This window comes from Dermacentor silvarum, chromosome 10, assembly GCF_013339745.2.
Source record: "Dermacentor silvarum isolate Dsil-2018 chromosome 10, BIME_Dsil_1.4, whole genome shotgun sequence".
Classification (NCBI taxonomy): domain Eukaryota; kingdom Metazoa; phylum Arthropoda; class Arachnida; order Ixodida; family Ixodidae; genus Dermacentor; species Dermacentor silvarum.
Genome location: NC_051163.1, coordinates 15,839,200 through 15,850,551, shown reverse-complemented (window position 1 = coordinate 15,850,551; position 11,352 = coordinate 15,839,200).

Here is an 11,352-nt window from a genome sequence, read left to right as displayed (position 1 = left end):
ACTTCATCATTTCAACATGCGAATTAAAACAAATAAATTAACCTGTGCTTTCCTATGCTTTCGTTGGTTTCATTGTCTGTTGGTTTCATATGAATGTGACTAACAAAAATTTGGCCCTTTAGTTGAGCAAGATGCTTTGCGGGCTAGTTGGTGTGTAGACATGATGGAAAGTAGCACAAAAAAAATGAGGAAAAAAAATATTGGCTATGGCTTAACTCAGTTGCGCCTGGGTGTGCGTAGCGAGTGGTACGGTTAATCTTGTTGTTTAGCTTGGTTCTCTCTACAGTTACATCGTTATCGTTTAGCTTCGTACGTCAGAGTGTTTAGGTTTGGTTGTTACCTCTCGTTAAGTTATGGTTACATTAAAGACTAGACATTTTTAAAGTAGTAACGCATTCATTTTGAAAGTCTTCATCTTGTTGCTTCTCAATTGCCACAAAGACGGCCCGATGGTCGGTGAGGAGGGGTTGTCGTCCAGTGACTTGAACACGTTTCGGGTGCTACCCTCATCTGAATCCACTCGCCTGGCCGCTTCGTACTTACGACGCTTCTCGAGGCGTGCGGCTCGTTCTTCCTCTGTCTCCTCGGCTCGTTGCCTCCTCTCGGTTTTGTTCCGACGACGAAGCCTCGCTTCTTTCAGTCTCTCCGACTCAATTTCCATATCTGCCAACGAATCCCACCGAGCCGTCCCTTCTACATATACGATGCAACGCTGGCTCCTCCTCTGTTGCAATGCGGTTTCACCGGCTCCTCCTCTGACATCATGCCAGATGCAAGCAGCGAACGCTTGCAACACAACTGCGGCGATGACGGTGCCGCGCCGTGTTAACTCAAGCAGACTCCAGATAGCGCGGCGAGCTGCGGCGGTTGCTAGGCAACGGCTCAGCTTGCGGTGCGGCCACCGGCCACAGCGAAACGGCGAGAATGCGGCCAATGTAGCTCTCGCTACAAAATCCATTTTCTTTTTCTCACTTTATGCACTACTTTCCATCATAACCTTTGGCTCCCCTTCTCGTTTGTTTCTAGTTCTTGTGACACTTGCAACACTGATCAGGACAGCAGCCGTTTGAGCTGCATCTCGTGTGACTGCTAGCAGGTGCCTACTGATAGTGTTTGTATAAAGCATCAGTCATTGGTGACTGGTAGTGCTGTGTGAAGAGAGAGCGAGAAACAAAGTAGAGGCAGCGAAGTTCGGCAGAAAAAGTCCGGTTTGCTACCCTGCATGTGGGAAAAGGGAGGGATGATTTAAAGAGATAGTAGTAAAAGAGAAAGGTAAGTACAGAAATGGTAATCTGTACACAAGATTAAAATGGCACGTGGAATACATCACCATTACACTGGCCTGTAGGCTGCAGGAAGCGAACTAGCTCCCTGGCTTCCTTGAGCGCGTGTTCGTTGTGAACACCATCCTAGTATCTTTTGTTCTGACACCAGGAAGGTGCTTTGTCAGTACAATACTCGGCGAATTTCGATGTTTGCTGCTAGGTTGTGCCACACTGAGCAGGCCCCCTAAACCACTCTTACCTCAAAGTGAAGCGAGCGGTTTCACTCTCACCTTCGCTGCCCTCACCCACGGATGCTTTCTCTTCCTCGCCACGTACATATATGGAATTTAGTTGCACATACCCAGTGGCCCATCTTGTCTAGTTCAGGCATGGAAACAGCAGCACATACCCTACCTGCCATGGTGGCTTTGTGGCTATGGCATTGCTGCTGCCAAGCACAAGGTTGCGAGTCTGTTCCCAGCTGCAGCTGCCACATTTCGATGTAGGCGAAATGCAAGAATGCTCGTTTACTTTGATTTAGGGACTTTAACCCCAGGTAGTCCAAATTAATCGATAGTCCACAACTACGACATGCCTGAAAACCAGACCGTGGTTTTGCCACGTAAAAGCCCAGAAAGCCCATACACAGTTACCCAAGTTGTCTGCTTGGCAAGACAGCAGCCAATCATGGAGCACTCGCAAGGTGGAGGGAGAATGCAAAGGAAAAAAAAAAAAAAAGCTGACAGTCACTTTAGCATATGCTAAAGAGGGTGAAGGCAAAAGCCTGCACACTCAAGAGCTCTTCAGTGTGCAGGCTTTTGCCTTCACCCTCTCTTTTGCCTTCACCCTCGTTCATCAGATTGCTTGACATTCTCATTCGAATGCGTTGTTACTTATCTCTTGTTTTTTCCGACCAATGGTCGCGCGCTCGAGTGCCTTAATTGACGCCACCTCAATTAACTGTACCTTAATTAACCTCGCCCTGATTAACACAAATTATCATGGGTTCGACTCCCAACAAAGGTCGTGGGTTGGAGTGCCTTAATTAACTATATTAACTGTGCCTTAATTAACTTCGCCTTGACGCCAAAGATGGTGAGTTCGACTCCCACCGAAGGTCGTGGGTTCGAGCGCCTGAATTAACTCTATCCTAATTACCACGATGACGACGGTGACCCGTGCACCATCAAAATTGTTGCGTGAACGTTGCTTGCTTGACCCGCGCACCATCAGAATTGCCGGGTCGGTGTGGTAAGTGAATTACTACACCGAGTCGTCAGCGTGTACGATTTCACTTCGACGACACGGTTTTCGCACAAGGACGTTGGAAGGTCGCCAGAACAATGAGACATATAAGGCTTTCGCCTTAATAATGGTTTGGCAAAGTTCCCTAATTGTCCTCCCTCTTGTCGACTCGTCGCACATTGCATTGCTACCTACTTGTCCACATGTACACTTTTTGTCAGGATGCAGAGATGGACTCCCTGATATACGGGAGACAGCGATGTAGTTGTTTCTACATGAATATCAATTAACAAAATTTAATGTTATATAACTATCATCATCAACATCATCATCATCATGTTAAAGAAATTTACGTAAACTACTCTCAAACGAGTAGCGTACCCAGGATCTCTGCCAGGGGGGGTTGACAGTTTGCCAATACCATCTAAATAGCACTAATTTCAATTTCTTCACGGGAAATTGTCAAAAAATGCGCTTTTTGTGAGTGTGCAGACGATTTCGCGTCTTACATCTTAGTTGCAGTACTCAAATGCGCAAGGAAAGAAAAGGGGTTAAACAAAAGAAGGGGGTTAAGTCGGCCTCAGGGGGGGGGGGGGGGGGATACAACCCCGAGCCCCCCCCCCCCCCCCCCCGTCGGTGCGCCACCACTGTCTCAAACATACACCTTATTTATTTTTTAACATAGTCTTTCTTAAACATTCAAAAGTCCAATGCATCATATTCCTTCATTATGTTCATTAGTACACTGCTGATATCCCTTTAATATCTCTTTTAAAAAATAATTTCTCATTTTGTTTCCATTACCGCCCATTCCTTGAATTATCCCCCGTAGTGGGTTGTGCCAGCCCATGTAGGACCAACCAATCTAGCTACTCACTCCTCTATACTGTTTTTTAGCTGACGCAGTGCAGCATGCAAGTCAAGTTTGACCTGTTAGATTCTGCGTATAAGAAAGCCCCAAATAAGACGATGCCTCTATAGATACGATTTACGAGAGCACTGCAGAAAGTTAGGCTCACCTCGCCGTCCTCCAAGAGCCGCTGAGTATTTCAAATGTGCAGTAAATGGCGCTCGCTCCGCAGAAACACAGGAGTGCCACACAAGATACAAATTGTCACAAGCATAGGTGCGCAGCACGGCCAAGGCACGTATATATCTTAACGCTCCATTTCATTTTTCCGTTCTTATCACGCGGCGCGCCAAGTGACCGATCAGCCAGGTATCGTTTCTCCGAGCTTATAGGAAAGGACGTCTCCATGCGCTTGGCGGCTGGGCCTGATTTTTCAAAACTAAGTTTATGTTTTCTTAAAGTTAGGCACGGGAGGCACGGAAGACCACCTGTGCAAATAACTTATATGCTAGGGGGCAAAAGTGAGATGATAATTATCCGATCCCAGTAAGTGGGTATTTTGTATTGAAAACTTATAGAGGCAGTCGTGTTTCTAAACAGTATCAGCGGAAGAATTATTCAGCGTGTCCGTGCTCCGAGATATCCGCTCCAAATTTCAATTGTCGTACTGTCATGACGCGAGAGCGGTTTATGCTTTGCGTTGCTGTGGAGGGAGGCATTTTGGACATTTTTGGGCATGACATCTTGAAAACGGGAGATTTGTGCGAAAAATTAAAGTATGAAATATTCATTAGAAGCTACGGCCCCAGTGTGGAGCCATGACATGGGCATTTGCTGTCAGTTGCGATAGGCGCCAACACCGCAGCTGCACGAAAGCAACAGCGTCGACGCTCAGTCCATGCATGCGCTTTCGCTTGCTCAGCGCACGCTTGAAACACTCCCATATCTCGACTTGCTTATTTGTAAATTGAACTGACCAAACTCGGCAGTCGCCGTTCGTCTCGCAGATGCATCACGCGCTTCTAGAGAGATTCTTGGTTGTGTGTGTGTGTGTGTGTGTGGGGGGGGGGGGGGGGGGGGGGGGGGGGGGGGTAAATGAATGACAAATAGGCAGTCGCCGTTCGTCTCGCAGATGCATCGCGCGCTTGTAGAGATCTTGGTTGTGTGTGTGTGGTGTGGGGGGGGGGGGGGGGGGGGGGGGGGGAGTTGCAGCGCAGTAACTGTCTCCGCGAAGGACACCTCAACCGCGCTTTACTGGGGAGTGGGGAAAGAAAGGTGGGAGCGAAGCAGCGGCCGCAGCATGAGCGTCGTGGACGCAGAAAGGAGAGAGGTTAGAGGCGATCGGCAAGACCGCAGCGTCATAAGTAAAGCGCTGAAGAGCACTCTGTGATTGAACTTTCAGCCTGATGGGTGCAGGATGTGATCCACCGCTGAAGAGGGGAGGTTTTGCCCGCGGTAGACTCTTGCTAGAGCCGCTCTTGCTGGGGAAGAGGCTGAGCATTCGCGCTTTAAGCTCGCGCTGCCCTCGGCGCCGTAGGGCCTGGAAAGGGAACACTGCACTAGTGCACCGCATGGCCCTTCGAGCTAGGCTTCCCTGTCAGCCTTCCTTCAGTGTGCCGCAGAGGCACGAAGAGAGAAACGCAGTTTCAGGAGGAAAACCTGGAGTAACTGAGGAACGGGGATGTGTAAGGAGGGGTACTGTGTCGCGTTACTCAAGTTATGTTCACATGTTCCAAGTTACTCCGTTTGTCAAGCCGTTGTCAGAGCGTAATTAGCACCCGTTATAGTTTTCGTAAGCATTGTCACAGCAGCGTCTGTGAACAATTACTGAAATGGATTTGTAGGCTTCGAGCGAATTGTCATGGTGCACTGCTTTCTCGCGTGTATACTCCCTACCTCAACCAAAATGGTTGGCGACAATGCTAAGCAAGGAGAAAAGGCACCGCATACCACGGCCGAACGGGAATGCTATTCAGGACACTCAAATCCCTTAGTGGTTGTGTTTCGAACAAATCGGTAAGGGCGCATAGGCCGCCTGTCAGCCAATCAGAGCTGGCATTGGCACAATCAATCTGGGGAATGGAGGACGAACCCCCTTATAATTTGGCGGGCTTTGTCTCGCCTTGAACCCCGCCTCTCCGCAAGTATGCGGTAACGCTCAGATCTTAAACCGAAGCCGATGTAGCAGCCCGCCGCACATCGTCAGCGGAGCGCTACGAGCCTTTTCGCACAACGGTCGTCGCAGGACGCGAACAGCTGACGCTTCTACATAACAACCATAGCCGCCTATAGATCGGGCGGCGCGCTAGGCCAATAACAAAACTGCTTACACTGCCGTCCACCAAGAGCGTTGATGATTGAAGCATTAATTAAGCAAGATTAAATTGTTGGGACGTTTTCAGCAGCACACACAGGTGCAAGGAAATGTTGGACATTCTATACAGCAAATGCTCAAGCGTTTCGTTGCAGTGTCCATCATCACCATCATCATCAGCCTATATTTATGTCCACTGCAGGACGAAGGCTTCTCCATGCGATCTGCAATTACCCCTGTCTTGCGCTAGCTGATTCCAACTTGCGCCTGCAAATTTCCTAACTTCATCACCCCACCTAGTTTTCTGCCGTCCGCGACTGCGCTTCCCTTCTCTTGGTATCCATTCTGTAACTCTAATGGTCCACCGGTTATCCATCCTACGCATTACATGGGCTGCCCAGCTCCATTTTTTTTTTTTCTCTTAATGCCAATTTGAATATCGGCTATCCCCATTTGCTCTCTGATCCACACCGCTCTCTTCCTGTCTCTTAACGTTCGGCCTAACATTTTTCGTTCTTGGCTCTTTGTGCGGTTCTTAACTTGTTCTCGAGCTTCTTTATTAACCTCCAAGTTTCTCCCCATATGTTAGCACCGGTAGAATGCAATGATTGTACACTTTCCTTTTCAGCGACAGTGGTAAGCTCCCAGTCATGATTTGGCAGTGCCTGTCCGTATGCACTCCAACCCAATTTTATTTTTCTGTGAATTTCCTTCTCATGATCAGGGTTCCCTGTGAGTAATTGACCAAGATAAACGTACTTCCTTTACAGGACTCTAGAGGCTGACTGGACGATCCTGAATTCTTGTTCCCTTACCAGGCTACTGAATACTATATTTGTCTTCTGCATATTAATCTTCAACCCCACTACTTACACTTTCTCGGCTAAGGTCCTCAATCATTTGCTGTAATTCGTCCCCATTGTTGCTGAATAGGACAATGTCATCTGCAAACCGGAGGTTGCTGAGATATTCGCCTATTGATCCTCACTCTAAAGCCTTCCCAGTCTAAGAGCTTGAATAATTCTTCTTAGCATGCAGTGAATAGCATTGGAGAGATTGTGTCTCCTTGCCTGACCCCTTTCTTGATAGGTAACTTTCTACTTTTCTCGTGGAGAACCAAGGTAGCTGTGGAATCTTTGTAGATATTTGCCAAGATATTCACGTATGCCTCCTGTACTCCTTGATTACGCAATGCCTCTATGACTGCTGGTATCTCTACTGAATCAAATGCCTTTTCATAATCAATGAAAGCCATATAGAGAGGTTGATTGTACTCCACAGATTTCTCGATTACCTGATTGATGACATGGATATGATCCATCGCAGAATAACCCTTCCTGAAGCCAGCCTGTTCTCTTGGTTGACTGAAGTCAAGTGTCGCGCTGAGTCTATTCGAAATTGTCTTGGTGAATATTTTATACAATACTGAAAGCAAGCTAATGGGTCTATAATCCTTTAATTCTGTAACGTCTCCCTTCTTATGGATCAGTATAATGTTGGCGTTCTTCCAGCTCTTCTGGTACACTTGAAGTCGTGAAGCATTGCGTATAAAGGCCGCAAGCTTTTCAAGCATGATATCTCCGCCATCTTTGATTAAATCGACTGTTATTCCATTTTGCCCAGCAGCTTTTCTCTGGTCATATCCTGCAAGGCCTTTCCAACTTTATCGCTAGTTATAGAAGGAACCTATAACCGTGCAGTGGAGCCGTGCAATGGAAGGAACCGTGTAGTGTCCGCAAGCACGGTACAAAGAGCTTGGTGCACGTGCTTGTCGGTAAAGGCGAGGAACGACATTAACACACGCAATTCGTAGCTTGAGCAGCAAAGGGCTACTGCGACGAGTTAAAGCACGGCCAGAAATTGGTGCAGGAGCCGCGAAGGATGGTGGCTTGGTGCGGCGGCGTCTTCTCGAGCGCGCAAGGGAGGAAGGAATAAGGCGGGGAGATGTGGGCGCGCTAGGAGGGGGGGGGGGGGGGGGGGGGGGGCAGGGTAGCGGGCGTCTCGGCTTCGACAGCGGCCGCGGCTGTGCGTGTCGCGGCTCAGTGCGGCCGCACGCGCCTTATCTTGCACGTAATCTGCGGTGGGTTCGATAGCTATAGCCAAACAGAGATGGCTGATGGCTTCGTTTGCGCTATGTTCTCGCGCGCCTAGTTCGAGTTGAAGCGAGAGGCAGCACGAAGGGGAATTCGCTCGCCGCTGCTGCCGCTCTTCGTCACGCCAGCGTTCTGACAGCGAGTGTTCGTAATCATCGAGCGAGAAGGGTTCATGTTCGCCCGTGCGCGCGTGCGCGCGTGACGCCGTGCTTGTTAAGTTAGTTCGTAAGCGAATGTTTACACTAAGCGAAGTGGAAGTTTATACAGCTCATAAAACTGCTAGCGCTACTGCGTACGTCTGTCCAATAATAAGTTATCGCAGTAATGCTTTGCCCGCCCTCGGGCGAAACTGCTACATTTTTTAAATACTTACCTATTTTCGGCGATTTTTATAAAAGCGTTCAGACCTTAAATATAAATTTTGATTTCAACAGTGACTAGAATTTAACTTTCTCGCTCAAATGCAATAAATCTCATAAAGATCGGCCCAGGGGTCATCTCAGAAAAGCATTTCTGTGCTTTACATGTTCTTGAATAGGCAGCATCGGAGTCTGCGTTGGCGATGGACAACCGGCTGAGACACTTAATTTCTCCAATGCTTTCCTTGGCTTCATTGTCTGTTGGCTTTATGGGGTCATGACTAACAAAATCGACCCCCTCGTTTCCCATTCTTCTCTTGTTTATATATGGAGGTTGTAGACCACGCAAAGTGTCATAGTACTCCCTGGACAAGAATGCTGTATCAACGAGGATGCACGTCTCTGCGTTGCAGAAACGGCACTTCGCTTAACTTCTGACAAAAGTATTTCATTGCTAAAGCCCTTTCATTGTCCCTACCAAACAGTAGTTTATCAATGACATAAGTAAGCAGTCAAAGTGATTAACCCCCGTATTCATAAATGCATCTTAAGTGATTAGAAATAGAACAGAATACAGCACACGGTCACCTGAACACTGGCATGTACCACGTCCTCGCACTAATTATGCTTTTCAAATGTTACATCATCGCTTACCACGCTTGTTAAACACACTCATGCGCAATAACATTGATGTCATTTCTTGTCCTGTTTCGCGTTTGTATGAGTTTTTCAGTGATATTTGATCATGATCAATTTTTTTCCACCGTTTTTGTTTGCTCATGTATAAAACTGCTATTTTCTGTTTGTAGTGTTTTTCTTATATTGATTTTTTTATGGCATAAGTTTAAGCCAACATTGCATTGTATTGAAATGTATTTTTGTTGTCAGTCCTGAATTAGCGCCTGTGCCTGCCGCTGCTGCCCTCAGACTGGGTTTTAAGGCCAGTCAAGTTGCTGTGCGCAACTTTTTCCTTAAATCCCCCATAAATTGTACATTTATGGAAATAAAGGCAAATTCAATTCAAATTCAAGTTGAAGCCCTTGCTTGGCTTGATTTAAATGACGCCTGTCGTGAACGTGCCGGAGGAAGTGCAATGCGCGTCGTGGGCACGTTCACGCCAGGCGTCACTTAGATCAGATCAAGCACTGGGCTTCAACTCACATTGAATTTCGGAATACGGGGGTAAATGTACGGCACAGTCCTCCATTCCATCCTATATATGCAGTATAGTTGAATTGAATTCTACAGTTTTACGTGCCAAAACTACGATATGACTATGAAAAAGGCCGTAGTGGGGGGGGGACTCCGGATTAATTTTGACCACCTGGGGTTCTTTGAAGTGCACCCACTGCACGTTACACATGTGTTGTTGCATTACGCCCCCATCGAAATGCGGCCGCCGTGGCCGGGATTTGATCCGAACTTCAAAGCCACTAAGCCACCACGGCGGGTTGCACAAAAAGTATAGTTAACGAAATGTTTCCAAGAACAAAGTCAGGCCACGAAAATAGATAGAAAACGCAATCCTCCATTCTGTTCTTACACTATGAGAGGAAGTGGGGTGACGACCAATAGTACGATGACTAATTTTACTGTATGCTAGACGACGGCATAGCGAAAAGGATGGGCGGACATATGGACTGGGGAAAACCCACTATCGAGCGAATGGCTTTCTTTAGGAGCCGGACGAGTTTATCCATATCCGGCCGAATGCGCGCTCCCTTGGTAATCCCCGCTTGTGTTTGCGTGTGTGTTGGGGGAGGGGGGGACTGGCACGCTACCTTAGAGCGTGGCTTTAAGCCCCTCATTCGCTTCTTCTTTACTTATTGTTTTTTTTATCTGCCACCTTCTTCCTGCCTCCCCCTCTTTACCCCCCCCCCCCCTTCCCCCGTGCAGTGCTGTAGAGGTGACCTCCTAGCGACGGCAATGCACTTATATCTTCATTCATTCCCCTTCTAAATGCGCATACTACTACCACCTTCACGGAGGGCCTGTAAGGAAGCATCGCTCGCTGGCTGAGGCTCTCTCCGATTGGTTGGCGCGCCTCAAATGGTTCGTCACCGGGTGACGAGGACGACAGTGTTCCTCCTCGCGTCCGGTCTGCAACGCTGTCAGGGCTCGCCTCGCATCAGGTCAATCAATGAATTCTGGGGTGTTACGTGCCAGAAACACGATTTGATTATGAGGCACGCCGTGATAGGGGACTGCGGATTAATTTTTACCACCCGGGGATCTTTACCGTGCTCCCAATGCACGGGACGCGGGCGTTTTTGCGTTTCGCCCCATCGAAACGCGGCCGGGATTTGATCCCGCGACCTCGTGCTCAGCAGCGCAACACCATAGCCCCTAAGCCACCACCTCGCATCAGGTATCGAGAGAGGCGATATGTGGTTTCTGCAAGAGTGAAAAAAAAAAAAAAAAAAAAAAAGAGAGAGAGATAACGAAAAGTTTCTGGTTAAAACAAAATGAAATTTTTGATTGGCCCGGCAGAAATCTTCGCCTCACTCGTCCAAAAGCATTACACACCACAGAATTATGCTTTAACCATGAAAACATGTGCACCATTAAAGTATGCCATGTCCATAGTATTTATGGTTCACTCGATCATTTCAACTATTCACAAAGTTGCACGGGTGATTCAGCGTGGTAAGAAAGCTATTCGTTTACTTATATAATCAGTTTCGATTGTTTCTGCATAATATTTATTTGATGTCGCAGTAAAACTCAAGTTGTTTTGTTATAAGTTCAATTCCGGTTCTATCACGTTTATGCCGCCTTCTAATTTGTTGTCGTAGCATTGGGATCGTCGACTTCATCGTCGCAGTTGCCATGATCGATGTGGCATCGTTACCCCGCGTAAATGGTCCAATCCCTTCTGGTGGATTGTAGGTATAGCGGTTTCCAGTCTTCGTGGTCAACAGACATAAATCTCTTGATTTATTCCTCGACAGCTTTATTCAGGGTATTACACAAAATATCTCAAGCTAATTTTGTAAAAATATTGCCGCACAGTTTAAGAAAATTTTGTTATGCGGAAGCACGATTGCGTGCTTGATTCGCTTCCCACAAACAACGCGTTGGCGAGAGGAGGTTATTATGACATACGTGACGTCACAAATGACGTCTGTTTCTGGAGAGTGCCCAGCGAATGGCAACGCTGTGTGAGTAAAGAGGCGCGCGCATCGCGTTGGGTAACTTGCCCGGGTGCAGCAGACGCACAAGGTGC